This window comes from Achroia grisella, unplaced genomic scaffold, assembly GCF_030625045.1.
Source record: "Achroia grisella isolate CSIRO2021 unplaced genomic scaffold, CSIRO_AGI_Agris_v1 utg784, whole genome shotgun sequence".
Lineage (NCBI taxonomy): Eukaryota > Metazoa > Arthropoda > Insecta > Lepidoptera > Pyralidae > Achroia > Achroia grisella.
Window position 1 is genome coordinate 2,079,626 of NW_026713024.1, and position 24,411 is coordinate 2,104,036.

At 34.0% G+C, this 24,411-nt stretch overlaps 1 protein-coding gene across 1 annotated transcript in view; it reads right to left on the minus strand.

Annotated features, from left to right (window-relative positions):
- The window catches only part of LOC131851560 (uncharacterized), a 226,747-nt gene that overhangs the window by 201,667 nt on the left and 669 nt on the right, over positions 1-24,411 (minus strand). The gene's annotated exons all lie outside the window — the stretch shown is intronic.

Here is a 24,411-nt window from a genome sequence, read left to right on the forward strand (position 1 = left end):
AGCCTCTCTAATACGCATAGCAATTTAAATGGGAAGGAGAAAAGTAACGGACCCCCGATTCCCCCTCCGATCGAGATCGATCCCCCGACCAATTCAAACGGGGATCGAAATTACTACGGCTTGAGCCGAGGTTTGAACTCCTAGAGATGCCTTTGAGTAATTTGTAATGACACGAATTATTGGTAGCGTCACAGTCATGCCCCCACTAATAATATGCATGCATAGACTATTTAAATGGGAAGGAGAAAGGTAACGGCCCCCGATCCCCCTGATTCCCCCTCCGATCGATCCTCCGTCCAATTCAAACGGGGATCGAAATTGCGACGGCTTGATCCGAGGTTCAAACCCCTAGCGGTGCGCTCAAACTAAAGTCGTATCCGTCAGGCGGGAGTTGGCCTTCAGCCGCTCCATAAGTACTTCCGCGGATTTGGAGTACCATCTGCACTCGCCCCCTATCGTCCGGTGAAGCTGTAAAGGCCAGCTGACGCCTACAGCATTAGAGTATTCCGAAAAGGCCTTCTTTCTGTTCGACGTGGAATACAGCGACGCAATTTATATAGAGTGTAATTTGAAAGAAAAATAAAAATCAAGTACTGCTGCATTTATGTTCAAGGCTACGGTAACCGTTTACCATCAGATGGGCCTTAAGCTATTTTGGTACCTAAGTATTATAAAATAAAATAAGACATCAAGTTTTCATTTCGGACGACTAAGATGTGATACCTCTTATCCTATAATTTCATTACCCTCACGGAGATATCCTTTAAACGGAAACAGCATATATAATAAGCTGCTCAGTGGCTGTAAAATATAATAAAAAGAATAGCCGATACGACTTTGTATCAAGTATAGTGGTAAAAATACAATAAACTATGTTCATATTAAACATTGTAGTTTTATTTCAACAGTATATAAGCTGGAGAGAAATAAATAAGTAATGTTCATATATAAGATAAAATAAAACAGATACAACTCGAGTCTGATTCACATATCCAAGGTTCCCAAGATACATATAAATAAAAGTGTCTGTTTGTAATTTTCAAGCAACAGCTTTTCAGTAAACGGATATGAAAGCATTTGCGGTACTTACATGAAAATTATAATTTCAAATTTTTTGCCTGTTACTTCTTGTTAATAATAATACGATTTTGACGCAATTCTTCTCTATTTTCTCGACGATTCTCACTCGCAATAACTAATGTTATATGGAGTAACTCAGGATACTTTTATTTTATACATTTACTTTAATAAAAAAATGTAATTCCACGCGGACGAAGTAAATAACTGAATAAATAACCCTTCAAAATTAACACAGCGCTATCTAGTCCCACGGTAAGCAAAGTTTATGTTATGGGTACTAGACAACTGATGTATGTAAGTACTCAATTTTTTTTAAATACATACTTAATATATATAGAAAACATACATAATTAAAGTCTTCATAAGAGTGTGCTCACATTATCAACTCCAGACCTGACGGTCTGTGTGACGCATTCTAACGGTTCTACTATACCTTGCATATGGTAACTCTAAGAAGATCTTGACGATTTCACAATTAATTCATAATATCGGTGATCTAGCTGTTCACACTGCCTTACTTCCGACCGATAAAAGTCTTCATAAGAGCGGGCTCACATTATCAACTTCAAACCTGACGGTCCGTGTCACAGACCAACTGTCGGGGGAATAGGGATATTAGTAATGTGAACAGATAACAATGTACCATGTCAGGTTGACCTCTACGCGGTTCCTCCTGGAAACCGAAAACCTCCTGGATAAATAGCGATAAGACCGCCTTTTGTAAAACATTTATTTTCATTGTTTTGTACTTATTGTCCTTAGTTGATGTATGCGCAATAAAGAGTTATTATTATTGTAAATTCCTGGTAAATTTGTCACGATGGGCTAACTGACCTGACCTCATGCTCATCTTTTCATCGTCCACTGGTGCCCAGTCAGCCACTATCATCCATTAAAAAACTGTAAGGGTTCTGTTATACCTCGCAGATCGGAACCCTAAGAAGATCTTAAGGATTTTACCGTGGTTTACGACTTGGAGCCGCAGTAAAGATGCGAACAGAGTTTCTATAGCGCGTTTTATGACGCGCCCAAGTGCCAAACTTATGGTTAATATTACTATGTAATGTTACCAATCCGTGTGTTCAGATATAATTTTTATAAATAATATCACTACACATATCTCTATTCTAAGAAGACAAAAACAAGAAGAGATAATATCCTAAGAATATCCTTCAATTCTTGTCCCTGACGGCCTAGGTAACTCTGAAACAGGGCGAGCAGATAAGATAATAGATCTATGTAGATCGTAGTGCTACAGATCCAAGTACATGACAATAGCCTAAACCCCCAAATAAAAAAAATGTATCACTCGGGACTTTACACAAAGACTTTACACAAAGTCTTGTAGTGTTTCCCATGCCCCACAATAGCCTATCTAAAATTCTCTTCTTACGCCTGTGTCAGGCGGGTCCACTCTTCCTCATCATTCATAATTCCTTGACGGCCTCGGTGGTCTAGGGGTTTAGCGCACCGCTTTCATTTCAATGGTCGCGGGTTCAATTCCTCACATGGTACAAATATTTGTAATCATGAGTATGATTGTATCGGTCTGGATGTTTTCAATGTATATTATGTATGTATTTACAAAAAAAATATCTAAATATTTATATCAGTTGTCTAGTACCCATAACACAAGCTCTGCTTACCATGGGAATAGATGGCGTTGTGTTGATTGCCCAGGGATATTTATTTATTTATCACTCACCGCTGCCTTTTTAGAATCTATATACCATTAGTACTTAAACGTGCATAATTCCATAATTATCCATCAAAAAACCGTACTACTTTTATCATAATACACACTGACAAAGCCGCAGTTAAAGCTAGTATTACGACGTAACGAATATGATGTAATTATAGTTCAAAATCACCTACGGCAATAGACTTAACAGTAATAATTGAGTAACTACCTAACTAAATGGAAATAACTCTATTCTACACTATTATTTTAGGTATGTTAGTTAGGTTAATAACTAGCTGAATCTCGCTGTGCTACCTGCATGAAATATATGTATATATGTACATATAAACTAACTGTCCTGGCGAACGTTGTTTTGCCATATAAATTAAAATCGATATTAAAAATAGAGGTTGATGCTAGAAGGGTGAAAATTTTGGGTTGTATGTATTTATATAATAATAAAATAAAAATAAAACATTATGTCGGAAAAAAAAAATTAGGGGTAGATACCCCTTACCACTTAGGGGTATGAAAAATAGATAGTAGCCGATTCTCAGACCCACTGAATATGCATATAAAATTTCATAAAAATCTATCAAGCCGTTTGGGACTGGTACTGGGGATGGTAACTAACATTGTGACACAAGAATTTTATATAGGTATAAGATAAGATAAGATAAGATATAGAATGGAATAATAATATAGAACTATTACAAAAACTGGTCATTCTAAACACCTGTACTATGTAATATTATGTTATCTGTGCAACAATGCAAAACAATGTAAAAAAGATTTTCATTACATTCATAATCCTTATGCATATTTTAAACTTATCCACGCTTGGCTAAGGCCCGCGTGTTTGAAAGTATTATCCCTAAAAATTGGGAGACATATAATATATATATAAATAATAATAATATCTCAGGACAATTCACACAACGCAATCTAATCCCAAGGTAAGCAGAGCTTGTGCGATGGGTATTATATAGATACATTTTTATTTATATTATATACAGAAAACACCGATTCAAACAATCATACTCATGAATACAAATGTTTGTACCGTGCGAGGAATCGAACCCGCGATCATTGGACGTAAAGTGATGTGCTAAACCGCTAGACCATCAAGATAGAATAGAATAAAAAATAATTTTTATTTAAATAAATTCAATATAAGCACTTATGTACAGTCATATTTTTTTATTCTACTACTCATTCGGAAGGTAGACTCATCACAAGAAAAACAAGCGTTCTCCTTGTAATGAGACAGCTTTCCGAATTAGCTTTAGATAAAAAATAAGATTTACTATTCTAAAGTGCTTAAATTTAATTAAGTTTATTTGAATAGAGAATTTTCAATATCATATATGCCAGGAAAACTATTGACATTTTTAAAAAAGTAGGTGGTAACTAATAAAAGCTTACGTAATAACAACAAACTGGTTTTACCTAAGTGCCGTTTGACGAAAGTTAGTAATTTGTTTTATGGAAATTCCGTAAGGTTTTACAACAAACTGCCAGAGTCTGTCCTCAATTTGCCAGAAAAAAGATTCAAATGTCTTATAAAACATTTTCCTTGTAAATGATAATAATGTTTTTGTAGAATAAATCTAACTTAAAATTATAGCGCTGACAATGTAATCCCATTGAACAAAGATTACGTGCGGAGCGGTTTCTATATTGATTGTCGCATGCCTAATACTTGTTAATGTATATTTACTTTACAACATTTATTTAAAAGTTAATTTTAAACTTTCGTGTTTAATATACATTATTTAAATTATTAACCGGGTCTTAACACGAATAATTTTACGACGTTTCTCGAGTGTGTCGCGAACTTTCGTTAAACAATCTAGTAACGGTAGATGAAGAAAAAACTGCTGTCACCTATCTACATTGACGTCGCTGTTACTCCAGTCAGCTCGTGACCACGGCTAGTGCAACCTAGTCGAAACGTCGAGAGAGGTAAATACCTTTATTTGCCATAATATTATTCGTGTTAATAATTTAAAAGAGCAACGCACAAGTTTCTTGCTCATTCTTCTTGTGATGAATGTGCGTTTCGAAAAAACAAATGGGACTATTCAGAAGTGCTTATATTAAGGTTATTTAAATAAAAATTATATCAATTTCTATTTCAATTCCAATGAAATTAATAGTGTTTCTGCAAATTCTACAGCGGAACCAACTCCAACAGTCATCACCAACTAATTCCTTAAGATACCAAAGGATAATATTGGAATTACCCTTAAATAAATTCAAAACATCTGTAAAATCATATTTACTGAGCAAGGCCTATTACTCACTAAACGATTTCTTGAATGACGAGCGTGCATGGTAATAGTTTTCATGTTCGGGATTTTCATTTAATGTTAGACATAGACACCTATGCATTGTAAATAATCTGTATTTAAAAAAAAAAGTAATTCAATTGAGTTTCTTGCAAGTTCTTCTCAATTGGATCTATATACCGAACTGGACGGTAGGGAAAAAAATTATAATGTAAAAACTTGACGTTCATAAGCGGCTAAAATGTCCTACATGAATAAATGATTTTTGAATTTGAATTTGAATTAATTACTATATTTTTAAAATGTTAAAGATCGCATTGAAAATTCTTATTTCTCACATAGGGCACTGGTTTTTTTTTATTGTTAATTACATGAGGCCACGTCAATTTAACTAAGTTCACTATATCCCATAACTATGCAGTATCTCCTCGTGGGACCAGCGAATGAACTACTGTACATAAATTTAAATTTAAATCATACCTAGCCTAGGTAATACATGCCCACCCATGAGCACGCGGGCCGGTAATGTTATTGCGGAGTGACCCACCAGTGGGCATGCAGTATTAAACGTGTTAATATATCTATATCTAATTGGAGAAGCCAAATGAAATGAAATCAATACACAATAAATGGTTCGCAAGTTCCCAAGCACCTGAGACGATTAAGTATTTGAAGGTGGGCAGCTCACCTCGGTTCATTTCATTATCGCGATCACAAACTTGGATCATCACACGCAATGTTTTTGTAGAACAAATTTAACTTAAAATTTTAGTTTCTATTTCTATTTCAATTCCATTAATATTTCTACGAAATCAATAGTTTTCCTGCAAATTCTTCAACAACAATGTAGTAGCAACAAACGAAGACGTGTGAAGGTAGACTGCCCATAAAAAGATTTCATTTTCCATCTACCCGTTGCTCTTCAGTTTACCCGTGATCATGGTGGTTGAAACACTACCGAAATATCGGGAACTCAGCAAATAAATATAAAACGTGGTAAGATCCCGTGATTTTTACTATTTATACGTATAAATAATGACCGCGTCAAGTTTAAAACAGTATATAATGTTTTTAATGTATCTATCTCCACGTAGAGACGCCAGTTGTAATCTACCTCCAATCGTAGAAACGAAATACATAAAATGAAATCAATACACAATAAATGGTTCGCAAGTTCCCAAGCACCTGACTCGATTAAGTATTTGAAGGTGGGCAGCTCACCTCGGATCATTTCATTATCGCGATCACAAACTTCGTTCATCACACGCGGCCGCTCCACGGCGAAATCTTGTTCAGAACTAATTTCCTGCACACCAAGTTTTAACTCCGTTTCAAACAATATCAAAGTTATTGACAGCGATACGGGGGCGCTGTAGCCGGGGATTTAGCCGAGTATGGGTTTCTTAATGTAATTGAATCATCCGACCGACGTTCCGAGAAAGAGTTTTGTATGTATACACAATATTATCTGTATTTTTTGTCGGTCGGTCTATCTTTTATAATCCATCCATCTTTTGGATTAATTTTGGCATTACATGCCAAATGCGTAGGAATTAAGGAAATATTTAAAGAAAGTGTTACATACGAATGTAATAAGGGCAGAGAAAGACCGAAAAAGAGATGGATGGTGTGAAAGATGATATGGTAAGAAAGAGAGTGAATGACAAGACTGCGAACAGGGATGAATGGAATAGAAAAACATAATAGGCCGACTCCTGTCGATAGCAGAAGCAGATAATGTGTGCAGAATCAGTGTGCACTATGCACCTCTTTATATTTTACTATTATATAGCTGTTCACTCAGAACTTCGTCCACGTGGAACTTTTTTTTACTAAAATAAATAGTATTTCTAAAATATATGTTTTGCGAAAAACTGTTAAATTGAAATTACATACATACACTTCAATTTTATGCATTTGTATAAATTGTAATTTTATCTTTTTTTTCTATTATTCGCCTTTCTTGCACTTGATCCTACATTGGCATTCCTTAAATATACTCATTACCTACAGCGGTTATAGTTTTCTTTGTAAAATTTGTATATATATATATATATATATAAATTTGTAAAAAATGTTATTAAAATTGTAATAGTAAAATTTTTGATGTCCGTTAGATTCGAAGGCCCGACCTTTAGACTCTATGATCTGATAGGAGATGTTCTGTCTCTCTATCTGTCTTTATGTTACCCTTTCACACCTAAACGACTGAACGGATCTTAATGAAAATTGACCTTAAGGATGGACATAGCCTATCTTTAAAGATATATCGCAGTTTCTTTTTGAGATTAATCTCATAAAAAGAATACGAAGCCGCGGCTTTGTTAGTATCATATGTTATAAATAATACTGTGCTTTCACCATTATCTTAAGTTTAATTTAAGTCAGTTTGTACCAGTCTCCTAAATTTAAGCGTTCTTTTATATTACCATCTCTTTCGTTTCCCCATCAGTTTGTATATACTATCTCACTTCCACTTCAGCATTTTTCAGATCACACGGGCCATTTAATAATGAGCATTATGCCTATCTCTCGAATTCAAGTATAATCAGGTCGAGAGCCTTATTAAAGGACGCCGAGGGCCTTATAATGGGTCACTAAATAAGGGCTGGGCATTGATAATTAATTTGATAAAATCTTGCGGCGTGAAAGAAGTTTGCTGTGTTTCCTGCGAACTTCAAACAGAATTGTTAAAAATGCCAAGCCAAGTAATCTGAAATGTAATTGGATATTACAGTAGTTCTTTTATGTTCAGTCTATATTTGGCGTTATACTATTTATATATTATTATATTAATAATATAAACGCGAAAGTTTGTAAGTATGTTTGTTAATCTGTCACGCAAAAACTACTGAACAGCTTTTGTAGAAACTTTACAGTGATATAGCTTATGCATCAGAATAATATATAGGCTATATTTTTTTATTGAAATTTATCGCGGATGACATCATGGGCAGAGCTAGTTAATAATAAACAGTGGCAAAAATTATCAAATTAAATTTCGAGTAATCAGTTGATATTAATTTGACATCATGGGCAGAGCTAGTTAATAATAAACAGTGGCAAAAATTATCAAATTAAATTTCGAGTAATCAGTTGATATTAATTTCATAAGTGAAAAATATTTAATTAGGAGCATCACTGACAGTTCTTATAATAATATCGGTCGTTCAAAAATATTTAATTACGTACAAAATGTCGCCACGCTGGCAGTGATAGATGTTCATAATCTGTTTAAAACGACATTAAGCTTCAAGTTATATAATTAAGTTCTATATTTAATGAAACAATTCGATATTACCTACTTATCTGTGACCTTGTATCTGTTTTTGTGGAAAATAAAAACAAATTTGTGAAAACATTGTATACATTTATTAGCGTTAATTAGTATTTATTGACGGCCTCGGTGGTTCGTTGGTTTAGCACACCTATTTACGTCTGATGGTCGCAGGTTCGATTCCTGGCACGCTGCATACATTTGTATTCGTGAGTATGATTGTTTGTACCTGTATGGGTGTTTGCTATATATATTATGTAAGTATTTACAAAAAAAATATCTAAGTATTTATATCAGTTGTTTAGTACCCAGAACACAAGCTCTGCTCACCGTGGGACTAGATGGCGCTGTGTTAATTGTCCAGGGTTATTTATTCACGTGAAATGGAACGCAACCTAATCAGTAATGTAAAAAAAACTTCCTTTCTGATATGTAGACTGCACTAGGAACGTGATTATTGTTTCTATGTCTATATTATATATATATATATATATATATATATATATATATATATATATAATTAACTAGCTTTTGCCTGCGGTTTCGCTCGCGTTAATTTATCCCCTTAAGGGAGGGATTTATCAAAATCCTTTCTTAGGGGATGGCTATGTCATAGTAGCTTTGTGCACGCAAAGTCTCAGCCCGATCGGTTTAAAATAGATGAAGTTTCATATAAACTTTCATCCCCTATTTCATCCCCTTGGGTGTAGAATTAATCAAAATCCTTTCTTAGCTACGTTATAACATCTACCTGCATGCCAAATTTCAGCCCGATCCGTCCAGTGGTTTGGGCTGTGCGTTGATAGATCACTATGTCAGTCACCTTTGAGTTATATATATTTAGATATACATTTACAATTGTAAAATACACAATTATTTCATTTATATTAAAAATACTATATTTATTTACTACTTAATCTTAGTCATCATACACAGTATAAAACAAAGTCGCTGTCGCTGTCTGTCCGTCCTTATGTATGCTTAAATCTTTAAAACTACGCAACGAATTTTGAAGCGGTTTTTTTTAATAGATAGAGTTATTCAAGAGGAAGGTGTATATGTATAATTCATGTATACCCGGATAAAGTAGGGGCGAGTAGCTTGTAATATTATAAACGCGAAAGTTTGTGAGCAAAAACTACTGTACGGATTTTGATGAAACTTTACAATAACATAGCTTATACATCAGAATAACACAGGCTATATTTAGTACTGAAATTTAATGCGGATGAAACCGCGGGCACAGCTAGTTTAATATAAACGAAACGCTGGGAGTTGCAACAAAAATTAGAACTTCAACGCAATGTTTTAAATGTAGGTCACGCTCCCTTTCACGAATGTAATGTTGATACCAACCTACATACCCCAGTTCTGTTTCATTTACACCTGTATTTCGTTTACTTTAATACCTATCCTTCTTTTATCTTAACTAGCTTTTCTCGCGGCTTCGCTCGCGTTAATTTAGGTGTGGAATTTATCAAAATCCTTACTTAGGGGATGCCTACGTCATAGTAGTTTTATGCATGCAGAGTCTCAGCGCGGTCGGTTTAAAATTGACAAAGTTTCATATAAACTCTCATCCCCTATTTTATCTCTTTGGGGGTAGAATTAATCAAAATCCTTTCTTAGCGGACGCCTACATCATAACATCTACCTGCATGCCAAATTTCAGCCCGATCCGTCCAGTGGTTTGGGCTGTGCGTTGATAGATCACTACGTCAGTCACCTTTGAGTTATATATATTTAGATATTATAAACACGAAAGTTTGTGAGTATGGATGGATGTTTGTTACTCTTTCAAGCAGAAACTACTGAATAGATTTTGATGAAAGTTTACAGTAATATAGTATATATAACAGAAAAACATGTAGGTTATAATTTAAAAAGATATTACGTAAATTGAGCGATATGTAATGATAATTAATCGCCATCGATAGGAAATTCATCCCCACACGCTGGAACCTAAATAGTCCCGAACAGTGCAGTTACAGAGGAGCTTCCTCCCGCGTACACTTAGATTGTGGAATAAACTTCCTGTCGAGGTTTTCCCACGAGACTACAGTATGGGGTTTTTCAAGAAAGGTATATTAAGATTTCTTAAGGGTCGGCAACGCGTATGTGATACCCCTGGTGTTTCAGGCGTTCATAGACTGCGATAACCATTTACCATCAGATGCCATTTGCCATAACCTTAATTGCCACCATCAGTGTGATGCAGAAAAAGTTGAGGAAGACAGCTAGTAGTAGTACATAAACAATACATTATTCTACGAAGTTAGTGGTTTCTAATAAATATTTTAAATAGGACTGTTATCACATCTGGTGGTCGAGTGAGAGTGAGTGGTACACAAGATGACGGCCTCGAACAGTGAAACAGTCAAAAAAGGACATCCGCTGTCTGCAATGGATTTTAATGCAGTTTTTAGCAATATATATAGTGATTGAATAGGAACGTTTATATGTATACTAGATGTACACCCATGCGAAGCCAGGGCGAGTAGCTAGTAAATATCATATCAGCCCGGAAGACGTCCACTGCTAAACGAAGGCCTTCCCCAAGGATCACCAGCTAGTAATAAATATAATACCTCCTAATTATAATATTACCAGAAACAAAAATCCAATATAAACATATACGATCCAAAATTTACTGTAGAATATACTAATAAAAATACAATCGTATAAAAAATTTTCTTTAATGGTATACATAGACCTACAAAAAACGTCTTGCTATTAAAAGGGGTTAATTGTCTTTGAAAAGAATTGGAACAAAGCCTTTTCAAATACCAAGGTTCATGTCATCTTTTTAATTCGTAGCTCGAGAAGTAGAAAGAGTGTAAAAAAATTGTTTAGTAAAACTAACGCTTAAACTTTAAAGAAAGAAAGGATTTTTATAATCAAACTTAAAACTTGAATATTCATTGCTGATATGTAGTTAATAAGGTTAAGAAATCCTGAATACGCCAATATAACTATTTTGAACAGGGTGGGATTCTACCACCAGGTTTCTAGTACATATTCACTGAGAAATTTTTAAGAAATACAACATCTTTTTTAAGACAATTGAGTGATAATGAACAATAATATGCCTGGACAATTCATACAGCGCCATATAGTCCCAAGCGAAGCCGAGTTTATGTTATGGGTACTAGACAACTGTTATAAATACTTGGATACTATTTTTGTGTAAATACATACAAAATACACAAAGAAAATACCCAGACAATTATAAATATATACATGAATACAAATGTTTGGACCGTTGGAGAAATCGAACCCGCGGCCAATGAAAGTAAAGCTGTATGCTAAACCGCTAGGCTACCGAGGTCGTTGGATAATCGTCGTAATATTATAAACGCGAAAGTTTGCAAGTATGGATGGATGGGTGAATTTTTGTTACTCCTTCACACAAAAACTACTGAACGGTTTTTGATGATACTTTACAGTAATATAGCTTATACATTAGAATAACATATAGGCCATAAATTTCATTTAAAATAGTTTTAATGAAATTTTACAACTAATACATCAGAAATAATATAAATTTGATGCGGACGATACCGCGGGCACAGCTTGTTGAAAATATTCATCGTTTTAAAGTCAAAAACATAATAGGGAAAAATATACAAAAGGTAAAGCTTAATTAATGTTACACGCATGTGTATAGCATTAGAAATTTAAATATATTTGTAATTCTACCTACATCGCAGGCACAAAGAGACGGCGAGCCGAAACTGTCATTACACAAAGCTGTGGATGGGGCGCCCTTTGCCCTTTGACTATCTCTAGACACCCCTCCACATTTGCAACTCGGCTTTCCGCACGTTCATAAAATATTCCGAATATGGGATATATTCCTGTTTCCAACACAATACATGTTTTGTTACGTGCCATCTGTTGGTTTGTTTAGGTTGTTATTATATGTATTAATCATGAAAGATATTCTAAGTCTAGTTAGTGGTAAAGAAACCTGTAACACTGAGACCTGATCACACATAGATCTATTATATGCTGCCTAGGCTCGTCAGGGACAAGTATTGGAGAATATTCTTAGGTACGTTGGTTTTATCTCATTCAGGACAGAGTGTATACTTTCCAAAGGATATGTTTGGTTATTACATGAGTCTTCCAGTAGTTTTTTTCAGTCATTCATCTATCCATCCATACTCACACTTTCGCGTTTATAATATTCGTAAGAAGTAATATTATATTATTCACATAAATGACCTCATTTTCATTTTGAACGCAGTCGGTTAAAAACTGACACATCACTAAATACCAAAGTAACAACAAGTCGAGTAATAACAAATAACAATTCCATAATCCAAGTTTGAAGTCGACACGCGACGCCAGATTTGTCACGAAACTGCCTAATTCCCCTTATTTACTACTTAAGGCAACTTTCACACTTACGTATAATTTTTCCTACATTTGGCTATCAGGCCAAATTTATGGGACAAGGCCGAATTCGATAAAGGGCCCGGTTAAGCTCGGCTTCGCTTCCTTCTGTGTACGCTTCAATAAAGACAGGGTAGTATTTCAGTTGTATTATTTTATAATTTTTAGAGTAGCTACAGAAAATTTAATACTTAAAACAGATAAACGTGGCAGAAATAAATTAGATAGAAATATTTATAAAGATACTTTACATAATGCAATACGCATTTTGTGATGTAAAATGAAGAGAAATACCCTATATATATTGTTAAGCCAAATTTAAACCTGTTAATAACCAAGTAGCTGTAACGACGGCCTCTAGGCAATAGACAAATCAAATTATCGGCTTTTATACAAATTGTTACTGCAGACTTTAGGACGCATATGAGTGGGATAAGTATACAATGTAAAGATACAACTAAATTATTTAAAAGAGAATAATTTTCTATTCTATTCTAATATTAAGAAAAAAAACAGGAATAATTAAAAGTATAAAATTCAAGTAGGTTCGAAACAAAAGTCAAGTGTAACATATACAAAGAGGGTATGAAAATAATATACATATTTATAAAGAGATTGGTGGGCAAACTGCCAGCAAAAATTCTACCGAAAATACAACGGACTATTCTAAAGAATTGTTCGATATGATACCCACGGCTTTTACCATTGCACCACTAGCCATCGTCAGGGAATTCATCCCAACAAGCTGGAACCTACGTGGTCATGGGCAGTGCGGTTTCAGAGGAACTTTCTCTCGCGTACACTTACATAGAATGTGGAATGAACTACCTGTCAGAGTTTTCGTCTGGGGACTACAGCATGGGATTTTTCAAAAAGGGTATATTAAGGGCCCTCAAAGCGCACGTGACACTGTCGGTGTTTCAGGCGTCTAAAGACTACAGTAAGCATTTACCATGAGATGGGCCGTACGTTTTAGTACCTTCGTGGTATAAAAGAACAACGCCAATAATCACACCCAAGGCACTGAGTACACGTGTAATTCATGAAATTGCTTTCACTCTGATTTAGAAAATCAATTGAAAGGAAATTAGAACAGCTGTGGTGAAGCATGATTTGAATTAAAATTGATTCACCTTCAGACAGATCAAAATAATAGTAGAGTGTTCATCAAGATTCTAAACGCGATCCCGAGCCGATTGAGACGGGAATTAATCTATCTCGCCCACTTTTCCTCCCCTAAGATTGCCGCGATTCGTCTCTTACCTTTTTTTGAGACATCACGTTTATGTGTAACATTTTGGAGGCTTATAGATGGCCATAACTCTATTTTATGTAATATTGATGAATATATTTTTTGTTAACGGGACATTTGAAGATAAATGTTTACTGTCACACTTTAGATGTTCAATAGGTTTAGATTTGTAGGGTCTACTAGGTAGGCTACGGTAAACATTTACTATCATATGGTCATATGTCTGTTTACCATCATCGTAGTACAATTAGTAGAAGTCAGGGAATCTTACCACGTTTTATTACGGGTAAACTGATCAGTTACCAATTTAGCTGTGATCATGGCGATTGAAATATGGTAAGATCATAAATAAAAGGTGGTAAAATCCCGTGAATTTTACTAATTATATGTATAAATAATGACCGTGACAAATTTAAAAACAGTATATAAAAAACGTAAATTTAGTTCATTTCGTGCAAACTACATGGCGCTATACTAAAATGAAAATGGTGCTGTCCAGATGTCTTCTGTTTTAATAACCTGTCTATATATTGTTTAAATAAAAAAAACCTATCATCCCTATTAAAAGGTGGTTTCAATTGAAACCCTTAATAGCAGGCTTTTGACCTTACGGTATCGGAACGGAAAGGAGATCATTAGTAATGTGTATAATAATGACCCCATTGCTAACAACGCACCATGTCAGGTTGATCTTCTCACAGTTACCCCTGGAAACCATTGTAATAAATTTATGAGGAACTTGTCATGATGGGTTAACTGGCCTGGCGGGTCGACTCCTTGATTATCAACCTTTAAAGACCTCACTGTATCTAATTGTCCACGACTGCTTCAAAAATATCAAAAGTGACCAAGGTCCTTGACCATGCAAAGAACTTTGAATAATGTAATATTAAAGAAAACACAAAATCCAAAGTTTGTACGAGTCTACGAGTCTAGTAACGATGTCTACGAGTTTAATAGCTGTAGTTGTTAATGGTTTCTTAAAACATTGCGTGCTCTCAAGTAGACTACAGCGTTCACGTTTGCTTTCAAAACACGCCCGCAGGACAGGTACATTGTACGCGGAGCGCCAATTAATGAACGTACGAATAGCAGTATAAAAGGGTATAGTTAGCAACTTATATATAAACGGCCTCGGTGGTCTAGCTGTTTAGCACACCGCCTTACTTCCTATGGTCGCAGGTTCAATTCCTCGCACGGCATAAACATTTATATTCATGAGTTTGATTGTTTGTATCGGTCTGGGTATTTTCTATGTATAATATTAAATTATCTATGGGTACTACCCATAACACAAGCTTTAGCTAGCTTAACTTGGGCTTAGATGGCGTTGTATGAATTGTCCTGAGATTATTATTATGATTATTATATACGCGTCTTACCCTCGCAAATATATATAATTGTTATGGAAAATACTATAAGCGGAAGCCTGAGGTAAGAAAGGTCAGTCAAGGCCGAGTATGCTCCTGTTAAGGTTTCCTGGGTTCCTTATCACGTACCAGTGTCCAGGTGATGTTTTCACTTCCATATTACTCAATTCAGAATTAATATTTTAATTAAAACTAAGGAATAATTTGGCGTGCACGATTTGGTAGTCCATACCATCATAGGTAAGGGAAAAAGAAGAGAGGGAGCAGAAACAAACGGGCTCTAATATAGTATTGTGACCTATTTCAATAGGCATAGGGTTTATATTAAACAATTTTATTAATTTTAAGACAACAATAATATCCAGACACACCGCCAACTAATCTAGACACAGCTTATCATATGCACACATTGACAACTGATCTACTTAGATATATATTTTTAAATACATACATAATATATATAAAAAACACCCAGAACGATACGAACAATCACATTCATGATTACAAATGTTTGTAGGGTGCGAGGAAACCCGTCGCGGGTTTAATCCATAGGAAGTAAAGCACTGTTCTAAAGCGTTACATCAGCAAGGTCATTAAAATTTATGAGCATACTTATCTGCTTTGTACCTGATAACGAAAATTTGTCCATGAAAGATGTACCAGGTACTTCTATATAGGTCACACATTATCTGTATCCGAGGTTAGGACCCCTAGCGGTGTCCTCAGACTAAATTCGTATCCGTCAAGCGGGAGTTGGCCTTAAACCGCTCTATAAGTCCTACCGCGGGTTTGGAGTGCCGGCAAGTGCAGATACTTGCCCCCTATCGTTCGGTGAAGCTGTAAAGGCCAGTATTAGAGTAGTTCGAAAAAAAAATGTTATCCACAGATACACAATTGGCATAGATAATAGCAATGCAATAGAAGTGTTAACTGTTACCCAAAAACTAAAAGGAGATAACAATTTTAAGGTTTATTTAATGTGCAGAATATAGCCATGGACTTGTATAAATACTTTGAAGAGAAATCATTTGAGGAGGGTGAATTAATGGGGTTATATTCTATGTGATTTACTTCAATGTCGGCCTTACTAATATTGTCATATAAATATCCTCCTGAACCGAAGTCGTAAATTATTAAATATTCGCTTTGCTCAAGTCTATAAAGGTTGGAAATGTCTTTAAGCGGATAAAGACATACTGATAATCACATAACCCAAAAGCTTATTCACTCATTTCATTTAACACATGTTCTATTGTAAGCAACCCAATAATATTACTTTTATTTACTTGCGCAATTGACATATAACTTAGCCCCTTTGTCTGCTTATCGCCAAGAATAGGGTAAGTAACTCTTCTAAACGGGCCACAGAATGTTCGTTTTTGGCACTCCAATTTTAATTTAGTGTGAACGTTCAATGAACATTTATACTCTAAAAACATTCTTTCATTCTTCTTTTATTCTAAACCTACGTAGTTTTATGTTCTACTTTTTGCTTAATAGCCTTTATTTGTAGCGCATTTTAAAACTGTTTTAAATTAAAAAGACTAGACTAATGTATCCTATAATATTGGTTTATTGTTTCGAATTCAGAAAAACTTCATACTTCGGTTGCAATTTCAATTAATCGAATACCAATTTTATTTTAGATTTATGTTTTGACGTGACAACAATTTTTCAAACTGCCAATAAAAAGTATAAGTAAATATATTTGGCTATAGCAAGTGAATTTTATGATCGTAACTTCTTTGGAAGAATCTAATTAAATTTATTTTAAGAAAATATCCGGGATGTTTTAACAGCTTCGTATACATTTTTTTATGAGATAATTCTTTGATTCAAACGCTTTATTAGAAATCCCCGGGCAAGTGTAAACAGCATTTTAGGCAAATGAATCGGTACGTTCAACCATGACTTTTACAAAGGAATGATTTTAACGGATAACTAGGCTCCACGTGGCTTTAATCTCATCCGACTACGGAAGGTTCAGATTCACAGTCCATATAATTTGGGCAAACACATCTGTTTCAAGAATGCTCTGAATGTATTTAGCAGACTTGGTAAAATATATTATTTAACACGTTCATTAGAATAAATTACCCTGAACAATCAACATCCAGTCCCACGGGTTACCGTTTCCAGAGCTTGTGTTATGGATACTAGACAACTGTTATAAATACTTTTTTTGGTAGATATTTAACATACGTGATATACATAGAATACACTCAGACCGATACAAACAATCATATTCATGAACTTCGCCCGCATTACATGCCATATATCATTACAATTAGACCAATTTACATAGTATCTTTTTAATTTATAGCCTATGTGTTTTTCTCGTATATAAGCTATACTACTGCAAAGTTTCATCAAAATCCGTTAAGTAGTTTTGGCGTGAAAGAGTAACAAACATTCATCCATACTTACAAGTTTATAATATTAGTAAGATAAATAGCACTGAAAACACATTATAACTTAATAGGATATCAGATTTAAAGACGAAATCGTATCAATATAATTATGTTCCTTCACAATGTGAGAGGTAGCGAATATTAATCACGAACAAAGCTTGTACAAAGATACCTTCAGATTGGTAGGTAATAGCAGCAAAATCGTTAAAGTTTGCTTAGGACAATGTTTTACCGTTCAGGAAATTGGGGACATTTTCAATTAACTTCATGTTTATATTGGATATTACTTGCGAGAATGTCGGGTATGGGGAAGAGGGAAAACGAATTAGGCTAGCGTTGATATTTATTAATTAGTGTTGGTGACGATTCCTGTACTCAATGGAATGATGAACGTTATGACCAAACGGAAAACGGTGAGGTTAAAGAGCAATCGTCTGATATGGTATGGGCATGTAATACGTAGGAATGAAGATCAGATCTTAAGGAAGGTGTTACATGAATGTGGATGTAGAGGAAAGACGAAAGAAGACCGAAAAGGAGAGTATGGACTGTGTGAAGGATGATAAGGTAAGAATGGGACGAAATAATGAGATGACTGCGAACAGGGATGAATGGAAGAGAAAACATATTACGCCGACCCCAAATAAATGGGATAAGGAAGAAGCAGATGATGATGAATATTATGACCAAATGAAGATTTCAAAAGATGTCATGTGAATAGAGCATGATCATGAGAAGAATCTAGCCATGGTATAGTTAACACGGCTTTAGCGGAGGGAAAAAGGATTGTTAATAATGTGGACGGTTACACTGACTGTGGATACGCCGGATAAATGGCAAAGCGGAGCGGAGGGGCCGACACATCAGACCGAAGATGGCACCGAGCGCGGTGCATTCAGTTCAACCCATAAGGCAAACAAGCATTGCAATTTGAATTTAGAATTTAGTCTGCGATATTTGTAAATGTATTAAAATAAACAGTTTTGAAATAATAAACATTTTGGAATTGGCCAACCAAACATTTTGGTGACTCATTATCTACTCAAAAACATGAACTGATGACCCGTTTGCCAGAAATGTACAACGTCAGTTGACCTCCTTACCGTTCCCCTTGGAAACTATAGTAATAAATTTCCGTATGAATTAGTCACGATGGGTTAACATGATATTGTCCAACCTTTAATGAGATAGAATTTTTAAATCTGTTTTATTAACATAATTATTTGCACTAGCCGTGGTTACGAGCTGACCACGGCTTGTGGAATCTAATGTAAACGTCATGAAAGAACTTTCTTTACCAGAAAATTGTTCGCGTTAATAATAATGTTCTAAGCTCGAAAGTTTAAATTTTTTTGTCTGTTTTTCAATATTTTTAAGGAAAAACAAAGATTATTTTAACTTAAATAAAAATAAGACTTACGAAAAAATGGAAGGATGTAAATGCAGAAAATACGAGTACTTATAAATCCTCGGCTCTATTACCATCAGATCCCCCAACATCTCCGTTACACCCGTTGCGACGAGTTTACAATTTGTCGACTTGTCATTTAGACATTCCGATGAGATTGAAACTGTGATGCTGCGATCATAGTACTTATTTTTATTTTCTAACAAAAGAAAATGATTTTGGAAAAGTATTCATAAAAAGGATAGATTTTGTGTTTGTTTATCACTTTTTTTCTTTGCATAAAACTCGTAAAATCTGTTTGTCTGTTAAGATATCACATTAAAACTTTTCACATAATATAAGTGCAGTTGGGATTGTATTGTAATAATAGTATGTAGCGATATAAGTGCGTTATGATGGTTATAACACACGAGGAATTTCAGACCGATCCAGGGCATAATAGAGCCGAGTGTGTTAAATACGCACGCACTACACGCGAGGCTTTTTAACACACTTGATTTTAAAAACTGTGATGTACAATGTTGCTTTCCCGTCATTTTACTTTTTTCAATCCGCGCGCTGACTACTAGCTGCACCGAGAGGCGGTCAGTTCGAAAATTGATAAAAACACTAATATTGCTGTTTTGGAATATAACTACACTATTTGCGTTTATAACGCACCCGTGTTTTATTAGTTGCCATATATATCGAAAACCGATGAAATTACACTTTACTAGCAAATGCGTATAAAATAGAAATTACATTTTCAGCTAAGCGACAAAATTAACTATTAATAGATAGTAACGAGTAACATATTCTGTATTCTATGCAAGTAATGCGCGAAATTTATCTAGTACAATAATATTACAACAATTTTCCTTGATTATCCCTGAAAATGTTTTGATCGATCGAGCCTCTAATACAACATTGGACGAAAGTTCTCGCTAAAGTAAGAAGAAATATTGCTAACGATACTTTTAATACGATCGTAAGATAGATGGGTACATTTACTTTCCTATCACGACAAAATAAGTGTTTGTTTATCCTTAGAACAAGAAGCTTTAATAATCTTGTTATCCATTTCAATCAAGTTTTTAGAAAAGAAACTTCATAATTCGAATGTATTTTTTCAATCGTTTACAATAAAGAGTGATGTTCTGAATACGCTTGTATTTTTTAATACCCTATATTTTTCTCTATTTCTACGAACTGCTTCATAGATATGAAGCAGGTGGTCCAATACAAAATTTATGAAGATATGTAGTAGGTAATGTTTATGTTATGTTTAATAAGATAATTAAAGATTTATTTGTATCCTCAACACGATATTATTCAGAGTATATATACATATACTAAAAATTTCAGCATGGGGTTTTTCAAGAGAATATTAAAGTTTCTTATGAGTATATTATTTCTTATGAACTGCCACGTATCCCTGGTGTATCAGGCGTCCATAGGCTACGGTAACCATTTACCATTAGATTGGCTGTATGATTGATTGGCATCTTCGTGGTGAAACATTTAACACAAAATCGATGCTATTTTAAGTCAAATCTTTGAGAGTCAAAACGTAAAAACATGTGTACCATTTTTTTATATTTATTTATATAATTTCAACACCAGTCATTCCTCTATACATCCGCGGACAGAGGACCTATTTAGATTATGTTAAACACGTCTACAATGCTTTGTCTCAACAACAGAAGGATTACACTCATGACATGTGTAGTTGGCGTTCCATTTTGGGTATGTTCTGTTGAAATTAACAACTAATTTGTTCTAACATTATTTATTTATTTATTTAAAACTATATTGACCAAAACATTATGGTACAATACTCTAACTTAATGCTATAGGCATTTTCTACCAGTCAACCTTCAGGAAGTGCAGAAATACTTGATGGTGGCTTAACATTAATTATATAATTAACATATATATAAATAATAGACTAAACAAGAATATTATAACATATATATACAAAACGTACATACAATACACAATATATATATACCTACATTTAATACGATGAACACATCACTTGTTCTGTGACAATAAACTTAAAAGATGAGCGATAATTTTTTTTTTAAAAGTATATATTTTGGAAATAGTTTGAATGCGTTCAGGGAGTGAGTTCCAGAGCCGTGAGCCATTGGTACCGGCTTCGCATGGATTCATTACAAATCTTAGAATTCCTGGCCTTATTTTATTTACTGTAACACGTGTGTATTACTAGTCGACTCGCGCAACGTCTGCGTTTAATTTATCTACCTTTTGCAATATTTTTCATTGCAGCTCCGCTCCTATTGGTCGTAGCGTAATGTTGTATAGCTTAAAGCCTTCCTCGACAAATGGACTATCCAAAACAAAAATATTTTTTCAATTCGAACCAGTAGTAGCGTATTCAAACAAACAAACAAACTCTTTAGCCTTATAATATTAGTAGAATAGAATAGAATAGAATAGAAGAATCCGTTGCGTAGTTTAAAAGGTATAAGAGAAAAGATAACGGCGGCGTATGTCCATAGTGCTGTTTATGTATATAAGAAAGTCAGAAGCAACGTCAAATTCTTTAGTCTTCCAGTCACATAAAAAAATAAAAAAAGGACAGATACATTTTAAAATACACATTATATTGCATACATTTATACATAACATTTATACATTCTATTTCAATACATTGTACAATGTTTTCGTTCTGCCAAAAATCGTACCAGATAGAGACAACAAGGAACTCAATTACATAATACTAGATGTGCCCGCGGTTTCAACCGAGTTAGAATTAAATTTCAATAAAAGAATATATTCTGTATCTTATCCTGATGCATAAGCTATATTACTGTGTTTCATCAAAACACGTTTAGTAGTTTTTGCGTGAAAGAGTAACAAACATTCCTATTTTTTTAATTTATAATATTATATATATTAGGATTGGGATTAAAATACATATTACCATATTATGTCAATGTTTCAGTAACAAAGAGGTAGATATAAAACTAAATTTCACTCCACACATATCAGAGTTTCAATTCTCAAAAGAAGTGGATTAGTCGATTCTCTACAGTTCATGAATACTGAATGGACACGAAATCAAATAACGTTATTATAGGTGTATGATCGACAGACAGGTTGCGTGAGGGGATCTGTTAAATATTCACTTGATCTAAAATCAGTTGTTGTACATACTAATATTAGATTTAACGAGAATTTGTTTTATACGTTACTTCCTTACAGATGATAAATTAATGTATAATAGCTATTCCCGCGAATTCGACCGCGTGGAATTTAACTTTATTTTTCTAAAATGAAAGTAGCCTAAGTTACTCCTTATTACATCAGCTACCTGCCAAAAAAAGTTCCGTCAAAATCGGCCCAACTATTTCAGAGATTAGCCGGAACAAACAGACAGACAAAAATTGTAAAAAATGTTATTTTGGTGTATGTGCCGTATTTATATTCATATGCATGTAGTAAAAACGGTTATTTCAATATTACGAACAGACACTCCAATTTTATTTATATATATAGGTTAATCTTTTTTTCAATCTTAGTTCTATTTACAGTTTTTCATCGTACTTTATTCCTAGCCTCATCCGTCATATTCGTGAACGAGTAATACTTGTAGGGACTGATCTGCTCTAATCACTACGACTGATTTAATCCTATTTACTTACTTAACCAGTTGGTTGTGTATTTAATATTTTTACTCTAATGAAATGGGGCTAGTTCATAGTTGAGTAGTTAAGTTTAACAACTGTTACAAAATGTAAACTTACAACAATTATTTAAAAGAGCAGCATGCAAGTGTATTTTCGTTTTTTTTCTAATAAGACGCTTTCCGAAATAGCGGTAGTCTAAAGGAATAACTACGAATAAAAATAAATAAAACAATAGTTGAAAACCTATAGTGACAGATTGCGTGTAAATACAATCAGAATCATAAATTCCAGATCAGAGAAGAAAATAAATAATATTATTTATTATATTAAAATCCATTAAACCTGTTGCTACACAAATTAATTAAGAAATCTGTACAAATTTATTGCTGATATTGATTTAAAAACTTTGTTGTATTTGTATGTTCAGGATACGTAAAAATCAACTTCAATCGCATTATTTTGAATAACTCCAAAATTAAAATGTTGATCAAATTTATATGAGAATACAATTAAAATAAAACATTAAAATTTACTGATAAAAAGTTTTGAGCTAAACATAATTTAAAAAAAACTATCGAATTGAGAACCCCCATTATTTTTAAATCTATTGAAAATAATGACAAACCATAAATAAAAATGTGAAATGAATTGTAAAAAACAGCAGATTGTGTTTCAATTAATAAAGTTTCAATGATATAGGAACTCGCTTTTAAAGTAATTAATCATCGTGAAACGTTCGAAAGCTTTCAACATTTTTATTGTACTGAAACGACAAAAAACTATTGGAACTAAGCTGGTTTACTGTAGTATGAAATAGGAACAGCAGCACTGGTATAAAATACATTATGACGCTCATGCTACTCGAGGGTCGCCATTTCCGAGAACCAAGGTATTATACCTCCGTATCCATTAATTTCACAGTCATATTTCATCCATCGAGCCGGAACACAACTTGCAAAGAAAGCTTGGAAAGAAGTAGGTCAGGTAAAGTTTGGTACGAAATATCTCGCTGTGATTGCTAAAAGCCGACATGTAATATGTATATTTTTTAATTTGTTAGGTTGCTAAAGAATATCAGTTTCACAACGGCTATATTAGTGTAACGTCTTGTAACTTCGAAGATACAAAAATGTGCTTCTTTATTTAGAAACACTATAGTTTTGATAAACCTTTTTTATTGTTTTTAATAAAATCCCTCATGAAGACTCACCCGCTGAGGGAGAGGTAATCATGATGAACTTCTGGTAAACCTATATTAACCTATTTAAGCAGTCTTGTTCTTTTAATCCATTTGCTTTCTTTTGAAAGAATATATTCTATTATATTTGACGGCTTTAGTGGTCTAGCGGTCTAGCACCCCGCTTTATTTCACTGGACGCAGTTTCGATTCCTCGCACGGTACATACATTTTTATTCATGATTACTGTTGTTTGTATTGGTCTCTGTGTTTTCTATATATATATTATGTATTTATGAGAAAATATCTAGCAGTTATCTTGTACCCACAATACAACCTCTGCTTAACTTAGGACTAGATGGCGCTGTGTGAATAGTCTAGGGTTATTATTATTACATATATTTATTTGTTTTATTTGTGGTTTTAGTATT